Source organism: Varanus komodoensis, unplaced genomic scaffold, assembly GCF_004798865.1.
Source record: "Varanus komodoensis strain SLA01 unplaced genomic scaffold, ASM479886v1 scaffold259, whole genome shotgun sequence".
Lineage (NCBI taxonomy): Eukaryota > Metazoa > Chordata > Lepidosauria > Squamata > Varanidae > Varanus > Varanus komodoensis.
The window spans coordinates 68413-81477 of NW_025335683.1; the positions used below are offsets into that span (position 1 = coordinate 68413).

General features: G+C 54.0%; 1 long non-coding RNA gene across 1 annotated transcript in view; it reads right to left on the bottom strand.

Moving 5' to 3' along the window:
• Positions 1-12820, bottom strand: part of LOC123024900 — a 26786-nt gene extending 13966 nt beyond the window's left edge. The window contains exons 1-2 of the long non-coding RNA XR_006415009.1: positions 12281-12820; positions 5511-5515 (exon numbers count right to left, since the gene is read on the bottom strand). This is a non-coding gene — a long non-coding RNA (uncharacterized LOC123024900). The remainder of the gene's footprint in view (positions 1-5510; positions 5516-12280) is intronic.
• Positions 12821-13065: the final 245 nt, after the last annotated feature.

Genomic DNA, 13065 nt, shown 5'->3' on the forward strand with positions numbered 1-13065 from the left:
CCAGGAGGCCAGCAGACTCTGCTTCTTCCTGGGAAGGAAAACAATGACGTGCCTATGTGTCCGAGATGGCTTTGCATTGCAGAAGGAGAACAAGTGTGTTGATGCGTCTCTTTGCTTGTCCCTGGGGCAGAGAGCTCCAAGGCCTTTGGCTTTAGTTCTTCGGGCCTGGCCTTGAGCCTGTGTGAAGCTGAGTCCCACTGACTCCAACTCTGGCCTGGGATGCAGGTCGTCCCAGGTTAGACTTGCAGAACAACAAGCAAGGCTCTTCCCAGAGAAGGCCATGCCCTTTTCCATGGCCCCACTCCTTTCCCGTCCCCTGCTTCCCCCGCCTTGGTGCAGTTTTTCCTCCATGCTGCAAGGCTGGGACTGCCCTCCTATGGGTTCCATCCTGGCACTCAGTTCATTTAGGCTACAATAGGCGGGTATTGTTTGGACTTTCTCGCCACTCTATTTCCCTTTTGAAAACACCAACCACCAGGGTGTGGCTCCTGAGAATGTTTCTGCAATTCAGTTAACTCTTGTGCTCAAGGAAAGTTTCCACCATTGCCCTGGGCCTTTAAGCTCTGTTTGGTGACCCTCCAAAGGATCAAATGTGACACCAACAGACGGTTCTTCTGTCTGTAGACAGCAAGGCTTACTCAGGGCCAGGGGACAGATTGGGCTGGACTGAGCTGAGAAGTGTGGAACACCTGTGAGAAAAACGGATGTGCTTCGCTGCCCGATCTGGCTCTAGTGCGCATTGCTGTCCTCGCATTGCTCAAGCCCCCGCCTCTGACTTGGAGGCAATGTGTTACGTGCATATTTGCACGGAGCATCTGCACTAAGGCCACCTTGAACTGACCGCATGTTCTGCTCCGATACTTTCATCAGCGACTGATCTTTGCAACTATTTCATGCCTCAGATGCATTTTGCATTATGAAAAACAAAATGTGGATAAAGCTCGGGAGCGTGTTTAGCTATCAGGCATTGGACAACATTCTAGAAGGACAGTTTTTTCAGTCTACTTTTGTGTGGGTAACAAGTGAATCTGGGGTCTGAAAGTCACCCCAGGAAGCTGGAAGAGGAGTGCTCTGCAAGAAGCCACCCCAAGGCTCCTCCCAGACATGAAGAGTCCGATTAATTCATCGGGGTGTGTGTGTGTGTGTGTGACTTATCTGCCACCCTATTAACTATAGGTGCTCAGGGAGGCTCACACTGTATAAGAACATTAACAAAACATAAAAACATCACTGGTGCTGAAGAGGCTGAAGTGGACAAGTTCTGTGAAGGCCTACAACATCTTCTAGAATTAACATGTGAAAATGATGTCCATATCATGCTGGGGTTTTGGAATGCTAAAGTAGGAAACCAAGATATGCCAAGAGAAGAATGATATAAATTGGAAACATAGGACATTCAAAAGAAATACGTCCACATTTCTAAACCTCTTCAGAATAATTCTAGATGCTGTGTGAGAACTGAAAATGGCACCACTGATTTTCACAACAGATGAAACACAACAGATTACCCCATGAGAAACCAAACAATGAAGCACTCAGAGTTCAGCACCCCACAGAAGAGCGAGGCCATGAGGCTGACCAGGGTTTGCTGATAGCTTTGGTCTATGTGCAAATGCTATGTAGCAGCAGGGAGACATGGCGTTGGCCCCTGCAGCCAGAAGTGGATGAGGAATGAATGAAGACGAGGCCAAGGGGAAGTTTCTTGTCTGCGTCCCAGATAGCACCCCGGTCACCGCTGGTTGCAGAGCTCCAAAATCTGTGAGGCAGTCTTGTTACCTGGGCTGCATAATAGATGCAGATGTGGGACAGAACCAGGTGTGAAGGCCTGATAGGCAACGCAAGTGCTGTGGCCTGACATATGTGCTTGTTTGCAGCATGACCCCATGGACATTAAAAGGACGAGCAGAATATTTAGTGCCAGTGCTGTGTCGAATGCAAGTGAGACCTGGAAACTTGCAAGAAAAATTACCCAGAAGAGAACCTTCTTTCGTCTTTGTTGCCTTAGAGAGATATTACACATTGCATGTTGGGAGAATGTGGCAAATGAGGACGTACTAAGAGGATGATGTATCAGAAGAATCTCTACTGGATGACACAATCCTTGGTGTGTGCACTAAACATTGCTTTTCGAAGGGTTCCCTTCCTTAAAAACAATCCCCCCAACCCCTCACGGAGCGTGCTTAAGGGGACTTCGGTTTTGAATCAATCCTCCCTCCATACAGATCTTCTCCATGAGGCAACATAAGCTCTGAACCCTCAGAGTTTCTCTCTCCATGTCCAGCACCTGCCGTGCCTCTTTGGCACCAACCCTCCCTATTTCAGGCACACCAAGATTCCTTTGGGGTTCCAGCCCAAGTCCGCCTCCACCTGCGGCTGGAAGCAGAGCGGATCTAACTCCCAGGGATGCGCTGTGGGTTGCACAGGCTCAGATGCTCTCTGTGCGCACTACCATGTTCATAAGAAGGTGATACCTGGCTGACAGAGGATCCCCCTGGCTGACAGAGGATCCCCCTGAGTCACGCTGGCCTAAGCAAACAATGTGTGGATCGCAGGGGTTTTCTTGTATCACTGGCTGCTCGTAGGAAGCAAGGCAAGTGGCTTCAGATCCCACACCGTCCTTTCGGATCGGCTCTGTCAGCCGGGCTGGAGATGCCCCACTGTGGTGTTTCCCTTCCTGCCCGGCTGGACACTGGTCCATTCCAGAGGGATCCTGAGGTGGATTTGTGCCCCACCTCCTTGTGCTCAAGCCATGGAGCAACAGGGGGGCCCCTTTTACCCTCCAACCTCTTTTTTTCATGGATGTGGGACCGGTGGATGAAGGAGTTACTAGTCCATTTTGACTTGGTGGAGATGACTCACCCTGAGAGAGGAGAAAGACCTGCTGGCTCAGACCAGGCCAACCCACAGCCGACCATGCTCTGCACACAACCAGCTGTGGGGCAAAATACAGTGTGGGGCAGCAGTGCCTCTCGCTAACACAACATTCATTCCTGCTGCCCAGGTCTCTGTGGCCTCCATGGCTATCGTTCAGTGTTTCATGGCGACCTGAACCTGGATAAAAGCCCACTTTTAACAGAGCTGAGGGGGAGAGGCCCAATTTGCCGAAGCTGCAAAGCAGTGCAGCCAGAATAGTCTGCATGCGGCCAAATAAAAGGGACAGGATGCTGGGAGGAAGGCCACTCTCAGCCAAGTTGGTTGGATGGTGGCCCACACCTGGCTCAACTCTAGCCTGACCTGTTCCCTTCCAGAAACACAATCCCCCCAACCCCTCACTGAGCTTGTTGGAAGAGGCTTCTGCTTTGAATCAGTCCTCCCTCCATACAAAACTTCTGTGTGAGGCAACATAAGCTATGGACTCTGAGAGGTTCTCCCTCTGGGACCAGCAACTGCCCTGCCTCTTTGGCACCAACCCTCCCTATTTCAGGCACACCAAGGTTCCTTTCGGGAGCGAGCCCAAGTCCGCCTCCACCTGTGGCTGGAAGCAGAGTGGATCTGACTCCCAGGGATGCTTTATGCTTTGCACATGCTCAGTTGCTCTGTGTGCGCACTTGCACGTTCATAAGAAGGTCATACCTTCCAGCCAGATCATCCCCCTGGATCAGTCTGGCCAAACAACCAATGGACGCAGGTTTATCCTCGCAGACCCGGCTTCTGCTAGCAAGCAGGGCAACCCCCTTTCTTTTCTTTTTTCCCCCCTTTTTGAAAGGTTAAGCAGCTGCATCCCTCTCCCACCTTTTTTCACTCTCTCTCCCTCAAGCACGAAACTCACACCGGTCAAGCTTCTCAAAATCTCACTCACCATGCACCATCCCAGAAGCATCCCTGGCCAATCCACCACTTCACACAATCTCTTCCAAATGGCAAACACCCAGCACAAACTAACCAAAAACTACCAGCGCACATACAGAGAACTTTCTAGATTTCTAGCCATGAACACAGGAGTGGAGTTGATGATGAGGGTAAGAATGGGGATATTTTAGCAGGTAAGGTGTTCTTGAGCAAGGAGAATATGAGAAACTGCCAAGCGGAGAGACCATAATAGCACATTAAGTATGGGTGATTACGGAGGCTTGACATGGCAACAAGGGAGGCACATGGATCATGATGGGCCCTGCATGGGAGCTTGATTTTCTGAACACTGCGTCTTCTCTGCCTGGCCAGGGGGACCACCAAAAACAGTCCCTTGAGGGGGCAGGAAGACACCAGACCCGTGTCCAAAGCTGGTCTCAATTCCCTGTGATCCCCCTGCCCACTTACATGCGCGTGCGCGCGTGCGCACACACACACACACAGATACTGCCCCTGGGACCATATCATGACTTGTCCTGGGTGCCAGGGTTTACACTGTTGGCTCAATGGGGATGATTTGATGACAGGCTGAATACTTTGCTTCTAGTGATGTGGTCTGTGTTTTGTGTTGCCTCGTTTTCACACTGCATCAAAGGGGGCATCCCCATGTGCCAGGAGAATCATGATGCACCTCTCTGTTTTGCGTATTGCAGAAAAGCCCCTGAGAGCTCGAAGCTCTCTCTAGGGAGCTGAGGATGGGATGGGGGACTCCTCCCTCCTGCCCTACGGACTGATCAGCCCTGAGAGCCAGGTGTTCCTGACTGGCCACATGCGCTTAGCTGTAGCTGCCGTTAAGCTGCCCTTCCCATCCCTTCCCCTCTTTGACCCTCATTCATCCTTTCAGCCAGGATGCTCACGAACCCCCCAGCTGTATTTTTATGCCATTAATACATGGCTCTTTTCCCCCCAGCTTGGGTGTCTGGTGTGCTGAATCCCGAGACTGTTCCTGGATTGAGGGAAAAGTGAAGCTTCATCTGTGATGCTTCCAGGTAGTCATGGAACAGAGACTCCCGGCATGCTTTCTGTAATGCTGAACAAGCAAAGAATGGAATTCCTCCAAGCTGAAGGGTTGAACTGTCGCGGGGAAGACCAGAGGGAGACCGGACTGTCTTCTGGGAGGCAGTGGGCCTGGTGGGGGGAGTGCCTAGCGGGAGGCGCAGGAGGGCCAGTCCTATTCCCTCCCCCTTCGTCAAAGCTCCTGGCAGATGCTTGGCCCATCAGTCCCTCTGAGCTCACCTCCCTCAGAGGGTAAATGGAAAGCAGGAAACCTGTAAGCAACTTTTGCTCTTTGAAAGAAGAGAAAAGGCAGAGAATACCTGTGGCATAAATACAAAATGCAGTGCCCAATATTCACCCGCTTTCTGCCCCCTCTGCATGCCCCATGTTCTCCCCCTGGGTTCAAGTTTTGGCTCCTGCCATCCTTCAATGGTGCACTGTGAAAGGGAGGGGGACCACCAAGTACATGCACCCCTAACCTACAAAATATGAGGGGATTCTGGAAATGTTGCACTGAGCTCAGTGGGCCAGTTGTTCCCACATGGCCCAGGAATCATCGGGGAGGGGCTAAAGCACCCATCCCCAGCAGGGTGGCTCCATTCGCAGAAGGTGTCCGAGCTGGATTCTAGGCCAAGGTTGTTCATCCAGGAGGAGTCTGGCAGGACTTCTTCTCCAAACGCAGCTTCCTCCACCCTCCTGCAGTGTCCCTGCTGACTCCGAGAGAAGCCAGAGATCACAGTCCTGGGGACAGATTTCTTCAACTCTTCCCCATGTGGAGAAAGACATTCCCTGCTCCGCATCTTTTCCTTCCTGCTCTCAAAAGCAGTCTGGGGGCCTGCCGGCAGCTCTGGTAAGAGGCCTCTGCTGGTGTGATTTTGCAACCAAGCCTCATTTTGAGCATATGCCGGGGAGACAGCCCAGTGCAGGCTGCCAAATGAAAGGATCCGCAATGCCAGACGGATCACCTCCAAGGAACCCTCCCATCCCCAAGGACCACAACCTGGAAATGGAGCTGGAGGGATTTCAAAGCGGCATTGGTGGTTCCTTGTCAAGTTCTGGGAAAACATTATTTGTCTGCCAAATTGTTTCATTCTGACACTGTCCATATGCCCAGAATAGATTACAGGTTTATTCAGAAAAGTTGGAATTTTGCTCTCCTGATGAACAAAACAAACAGATTTTATGCTTTGCTTTTCATAATGAGGTGCTCCTTAGTATTCAGGTCAGGCCTCCAAAGAATGATGTAGCACTTGGGCAGGAAGATGCAGCCCAGCAGCCCAGCGCTGGAGGCCAACATGGAGAAGACCTGGACGGCCACCATGTACTTGCCCCTGGTGCTCAGGTAGGTGGGCACGAAGGACACCCAGACGCTGCAGAAGACCAGCATGCTGAAGGTGATCAGCCTGGCCTCGTTGAAGGCCCCGGGCAGCTTCCTGGCCAGGAAGGCTACCGTGAAGCAGATGGCAGCCAGGAAGCCCATGTAGCCGAGGGCAGTGTAGAACATGGCCACAGAGCCTTCGTTGCACTGCAGGACGATCTGCCCAGGCTGAGAGTGCTTGTCAGAGTCAGGGAATGGGGGAGCAGTCCCCAGCCAGATGGTGGAGAGGACCAGTTGGACACTGGAGCAGCAGATGACAATGGAGGTGCCCAAACTCCTCCTCAGCCAGTTCCTTGCCCTGTTGCCTGGCTTGGAGGCCAGGAAGGCCAGCACCACAGTGACGGTTTTGGCCAGGAGGGAAGAGATGGCCACTGAGAAGATGATGCTGAAGGCTGCTTGTCGCAGGAGGCAGGTGATGCTTCTTCGTTGGCCAATGAAGAGGAAAGAGCACGCAAAGCAAAGCATGAGGGAGACAAACAGAATGTAGGAGAGGTCACGGTTGTTGGCCTTGACTACTGGAGTCTCTTGGAATTTTCTGAAGATCCCCAGAGTGCCTCCTGTGGCGATGGAGAACAGTAGGGCCATGCCAGTGAGGAAGGACCCCAAATATTCTTCATAGGACAGGAAGGTGATGACCTTGGGGATGCACTGAACCCGGGCCTCGTTTGGATGCTGATCTTCCGGACACCTCATGCAATGCTCTGCATCTGAAGAAAGCATGAGAAACAGCACGTTGACTCCTGTTCCCATCTCTACACTTTACTTTTCATGCATTACTGTTACTAATGGTTTTATAAACTGTGGAAGTACTGGAAGGGGAATGAATCTTATTTGAGAGGCATCATAAAGTGTTTTCCTGGAAGCGCATCTTGCTGGTGCCCTTCATTCTCTAAAGTCAGCAAAGTTCCTCAGATCCACTGTCAAGGCAGCCCACAGCCTGGAAGGCATATTAGTAAGTGAACAGGGGCGTGTGGCCATATATTTTTCCTTGCAATCATGAATCAATTCATGCACCAGAAACTGTCGGACCCTGGCAGGGACTCCATCCCTTGCACGGGGTGAACATACCAGGATGAAGCGGAGGAGACACGTCTATGGCTGGAAGCCCAGCAAGCCTGTGCAGTCTGGTGGGCAGATCCCTGGACCATCCACTGCCCCTCCACAAACCCACATGGAGAGCGGCATTTTCCAACATTGGTGCTCCGACTTCAGGGGGAGAAGATTAGGAATGGTTAAAATAGTTCCCCTGCAGCGTGTGACTCATTTTGCGTGTTCCCTCTCAGACTGCTGTGTTGCCCATCATGGTTGTGCATCGCACACAGCCCATTCCCTGCTTCCTGCAGCTGCAGATTTGCTCTTGCAAGCGTGCTCAGGGCAAGGAGAAGCTGCACCTGCTGTGCAAGGTCAAGCAGATGAAGACGGCCCCCAAAAAGCACTCATACTTCAGGCCATGCAATCAGCCTTCTTCTGGCAAGGTTGCTGCGCTTGTGCCTGAGTGAAGTGTTTTGATGCATGGTTGAACCTCTCTGCTGGGATTCCCCAGCCGCATCACTAATCCCAGCCCTAACTCGATTGCTACAGCGTTCGATCGAGACTCATGGAAGAAACGGAAATGGGTGCTGCTCTCTTGCCCAGGACTCGTCCAGCCTGAACCCCAGTTCCTCAAAATTGTTTGAGCCTGACTCTGGGTACGAACCCACCACAATAGCATGGCAGCTACACGGGATTTATTCCTGAAACAGTTTCTAAAATTCCAGCTGTGCAACTTGGGAATTCCTTCAATGCCTCCCCAAACCCCGTCCAGCCAATCTTCTGCCACAAGCTCTCCAACAAGGCACTTTGCCAACACCGACAGCCCTTCCATCTCCACTCTGCTCAGTGGAGACAGTCACCCCTCCATGAGTTGAGCAGAGGGACATTCAGGGCAGCCTGAGGAATGGAGTCCCATCGGTCGCTCAACCACCCCTTTCACTCACCCAGGTGGGTTGCGGCTGGAGAAGGACCAAAATTGGACACTGACATGGGGGCAGCAGCAGCAGCGTGATCTGTCCTCTATGCCCCTCCCCACTGAGTGGCTGCATCAGCTCCTCCACAGCCATGGAATTCCACACCTGGCAGCCCTTTTCTCTCTGGGAGCAAAGCTAGTTCAGAAAGGTGGTCCTGATGCTCATTTGGAATCAGCCGCAGATCAATGGGTGCCTGCGAGCCACACAGAGGCTCTCAGCCCGGCCTACCTGACAGGGTTCTTGTGAGGACAGCCCTGAGAGATGGAGGAGAATAAGAGAAACCACCTGGAGTTTCTTGAAGGAAAATTGCTGGATGGAAGGAAAATGAATAAAGATATGCGGGAACACTTATGATATGGAATTCCAGGTTCAGCACAAATGAAAGTACATTCATGTGAATATGTGTGATAACTTGTTTTTTAACATTAGAATGACATAGAACATAAATAGAAACCCTCCAGTTGTTTAGAATTCCATGAAAGCCCCCCTTTTCCGATCCATGTCACGCTATGCTGCAGCCCACCATGTGCAGCTGAGTCTCGGACCCACATGCCCTCCCTCACAACATTCCCATGAATATGTTCATCCTCCACGTAGAGACATTGAAAAAGACTGAGTGAGAAGGGTTGTCCTGGACACCTCATGCATTGCTCTGCCCAGCATTTCGGATCGGATTCCTGGGGACCCTCCTGGGGTGTGAAGCCCTGGGGGCAGCTGGGTTTGGGTGCCCGGGCAGACGCCCAGCAGCCGTGCACTGCATGTCCCGTGGGCCAGAGGGCCAGGTCTCCCTGCGTCCAGGGCCGCCCACCCCCCCAGTACCCATCTGCAGCGGCATGGGGGCGTCGGGCTCCCTGCTCAAGGGCACGGGGTGCCTCTCTTCACCTTCTGCCCCCCGGACACCTTGGGCAGTGTCGCTTGCTGCTGTGCTGACTTGCCAGGGGCGCGATTCAGGTGCCTTCCATCGAGGGGCCTCGGCACCAGCTCGGGGAGGGCCACCGGCTGGGCCTTCCTCTTGGGGTCCGTGGCCCCTGCCCTGGGCTGGACCAGCTGCGGCAGGATCTGAGATGTCCTCCGATTGGAGGGGGGAGGGGCCGGGGTGGGTGGCGGGTGGCCGGAGAAGTGGGCCTCCTCATCATCCCACGACCCATTATCCTCGGAGGAGGGGTCCTTTTCATTTACGTTGTTCTTCATATCGAAGTTGCTCATTCTGCAAGAAGCAAGCCAAGCACTGTGTTAAGGCACCTTCCGATGCCCGGCTGGGCAGAAGAAGGGCTGCGGGTGGTTGGACACCCCGGAGCAAGTACTCGCTTTCCTCTGCCCTCAGGGGCATGGATCACACCCCTGGCCTCTCTCTCCAAGCTTTGGGACCTTTTTTATGATTGGCTGGAGAAACGGGACTTGGCTTAGATTTAAAGATGTCTTTAAATTTTTATAAATCAATTTGAATAAGATTATAGAATGTTAAAAAGATATGTTATGGGGGCTGACCCAGTAAATCTGATGTAATTTATGATTGATTTTTTTATCTTTAGTTTAAAATCTTAATAAGAAATGTGCCAAAAAAAAAAAAGGATAGTAAAAAAGGTGAACACAGTCAGAACAAGGTGAGGGGTCTGCAGAGGGGGCTCAATCCAATGGCATCTGAGGGCAGGATATGAAGATAAGGATAATGGGATTTCTGTGGGTCGTGGCATGCAATTGCGGGTGACTGTGATGTCGTTAACCAGGCCGCCTGACCAGCGCTCACTGGTCCGCAAAACCGCAGCCCTGTCAGCTTCTGGGGGAAGCCGTCAGGTCCCCCTTCCAAGGAACAGCAAATGCCCAGCAGTCACCGGGCTCGGGATTCTGAGCCAGGCCTGCTCCCATGCCATTGCCTCCAGTATTTAGACAGGGTCCCTTTAGATGCCAGGGAGTCCTTCCTGACGGTTCGGACCCCGAGTGGGTGGGCTGGGCTTCCCCGGGAGGCCGTTGAGGCCCCATCGCTGAGGGTGTCCAAAGACGGGCTGGACGTGCACGTGGCGGGCATGTCGTGAGCGGGGCTGGCTGGAGCCAGGGTGAGCCTAGAGGGCCCAGGAGGCCCCTTCTGCCTCGCTCTGGGTCTATGTGTCCCCTCTGGCTGGGGAAGGGGGTTAGGGTGCCTGGGGATGGCGGGGCAGGGCGAGCAGCCGGCTTCCGCTTGGAACGTGGCGGAGGCAGCGCAGTCGGCAGTTGGGACGGCGCTGGTCAGTTGTGGGTGGGTAAGCCGTCGGCGGGCAAGAGCTGGCCATCACCAGCTCATGCCACACTCGTTGTGGCTCGTGCTGGATGGGCGCTGTCTGTTTCTGCAGGGCAGGACCAAGCCAGGGAGGCACGCTGTGCACCTTCGAAGGAGCTGGTGCGGAGCGCCCTGAAGAGCTGCAGAATTGTCCTTTTTCTCCATGCTTGTTCGCCCACGAAGCGGAGGCTTGCTCTGTGCTTCGCAACCAGAGAGTCTCTCCTGCAGGCCTCAGTCTGGACGCTTCGTGGATGCAGGGCCCCGGCCACTCCTCACTGGCCCGCAGGCAAGGAGCCCAGAAAGCCACCCCTCCAACCGGGAAGGCTCCCCCCAGGGCTTCAAAGGGCCCCCCGGCTGGGAGACACCCTGGATCTTCACAAGGTCAGGAAGAAGCAAAGGTCCCTCTGGTCTCCCCCTCTGGTTTCCCTTTGAGGGGGGCAGGATCTGTCCTTGGTGAGCGAGTCACTGGTGTGCTTATGTCCTGCTTTTCCTGCCTCCTGAAGAGGAGGGGGTGAGGGGTCTGAGGGCCGAGAGCTCCCCAGCCCCCCCCCAGGAGCAGCCCCCCCCGGACAGAGGGCTGAGGGAGAGGCCATGGGAGGAGCAGCCGTGGAGACATAGAGGCATGTCCCCCTCGAGAGGGGGAGGCCAGCACAGCCCCCTCCTCCTCCTGCACCAATCTGGAGCTGGGAAACAGGTTCTCTCCCCTTGGGAGGCTGGGGCTAAGGAGGCCTCAGGGGGCCAGCAGGACCCCCAGTCTGGGGCATCAGGCAGCAAGGGGGCCGCTGCAGGAGAGGCGAGAGCCGGGGCACGGCCGCTCACCAGCACCGGGAAGACATGGCGGCGGGTGATTGCTGTTGGGGACTCCCTGCTGAGGGGCACTGTGCCGCCCCAACCTGGAGACAAGGGAGGTGTGCTGCCTGCCGGGCACACGCATCCGGCATGTGAAGCACAGAGTGCAGTGTCCTGTTCACTCCGGGGTCACCAGCCGCTCCTGGCGATCCATGTGGGCACAAATGACGTGGCCAGGTAGGGGGCGGTTGGGACCACCAGGGACTTTGAGGCCTTGGGGAAGGAACTCAGAGGCTGAAGGCCCAAGTGGCCTTCTCATCAATCCTACCTGTCTGGGGATTTGGGCCAGGAAGGGACAGGAGGGCCTCCGAGGGGAACGAATGGCTTAGGGTGTGGTGTCAGAAGGAACGCTGCGGGTTCCTCGACCACGGCACTCGTTGTCTTGCCAATGGACTTCTGGCAAGGGATGGGTTACACCTCCCGAGGACGGGGAAAAGATCCTTTGGAGATGCTCTAGCGAGCTTCATCCAGAAGACTTTAAACTGAGTGGGGGGGTGGATTCAGGCACCCCAGGAACATGTCTGCACTGGACAAGTGTGGGGGGAGGATCAGGGCACAGGGAGCAGGGTTTTAGAGGTCGTGCAGGGACTGACAGGACTCCTACAGGGAGGGGCCAGGTATCAGGGAGGATGGGAGGAAGGAGGAGGCCGGGAACTCCAACAAAAGGAAGAAGTGGGAAGGAGTTGAGGTGCATGTACACCAATGCTAGGGTCATGGGTAACAAGTAGGAAGAGCTTGAAGCGCTCCTGGGAAGAGGCTAGCCTGACCTGGTGGGAATCACAGAAACCTGGTGGGATGAAAGGCAAGTCTGGAGTGTGAACATAGAAGGGAACATAGAATGTGAACCCTTTTAGCAAGGACAGGAAGGGAAAGAGGGGTGGAGGTGTGGCTTTATACATCAGGGAAGGAATGGGATGCAGTGAGATAGGATACAGCACAGGTGGGGACTCGACAGAGGCTGTCTGGGTGAAGCTTAGGGGTTTTGGCAGGGAAACAGACCTGGCAGTGGGGTATGTTATCGCCCTCCAGGTCAACTTGAGACCCTGGGTGATGTCCTGACAGGCCAGATTCTGAGGATATCTCATGGGAGAGACACAGTAATTATGGGAGATTTCAATCTCCCGGATATTACTTGGGATACTCACTCGGCGGTGACAGCCAGGTCACGTCACTTCCTGGAAGCTGTAGCGGGAGGGTTTTCACACGCAGGGTCCGAGAGACAACGAGGGGGGAAAACATCCTTGACTTGGTCTTGACCAACAGGGAGGAGCTGATAGATGAAGTACAGATTAGGGGAGCTCTGGATGCGAGTGATCACTCCATCCTCTGCTTTGTTATCAGGGGACTGCGGAGGGGCAGCAGATCGAGCACTAGAAGCTGGGACTTCAAGAGGGCCGACTTTGGCCAACTGAAGGCCAGACTGGGGAAAGTCTCCTGGGATAGGTTACTGGAAGGTAAGCGAGTTGAGGACGGGTGCCTGGCATTCAAAAGGGAGGTTTTGGAGGCGCAAGCCTTGACGATACCTCTAGTCAGTAAGGTAGGGAGGCGGAGAAGAGTGCCGCCATGGATGCGAAAGGAGGTGGCTAGAGGGATTAGACAAAAGAGGAACCTGCGTAGGAAATGCGTACTGGGGGAAATAGACAAAATTATATACCGGGAGGAGGAGGCCGTTGCAGGATTCTTCGCAAGGCTAAGGCTGATTACGAGGTGAGAGTAGCCAAGAATATCAAGAG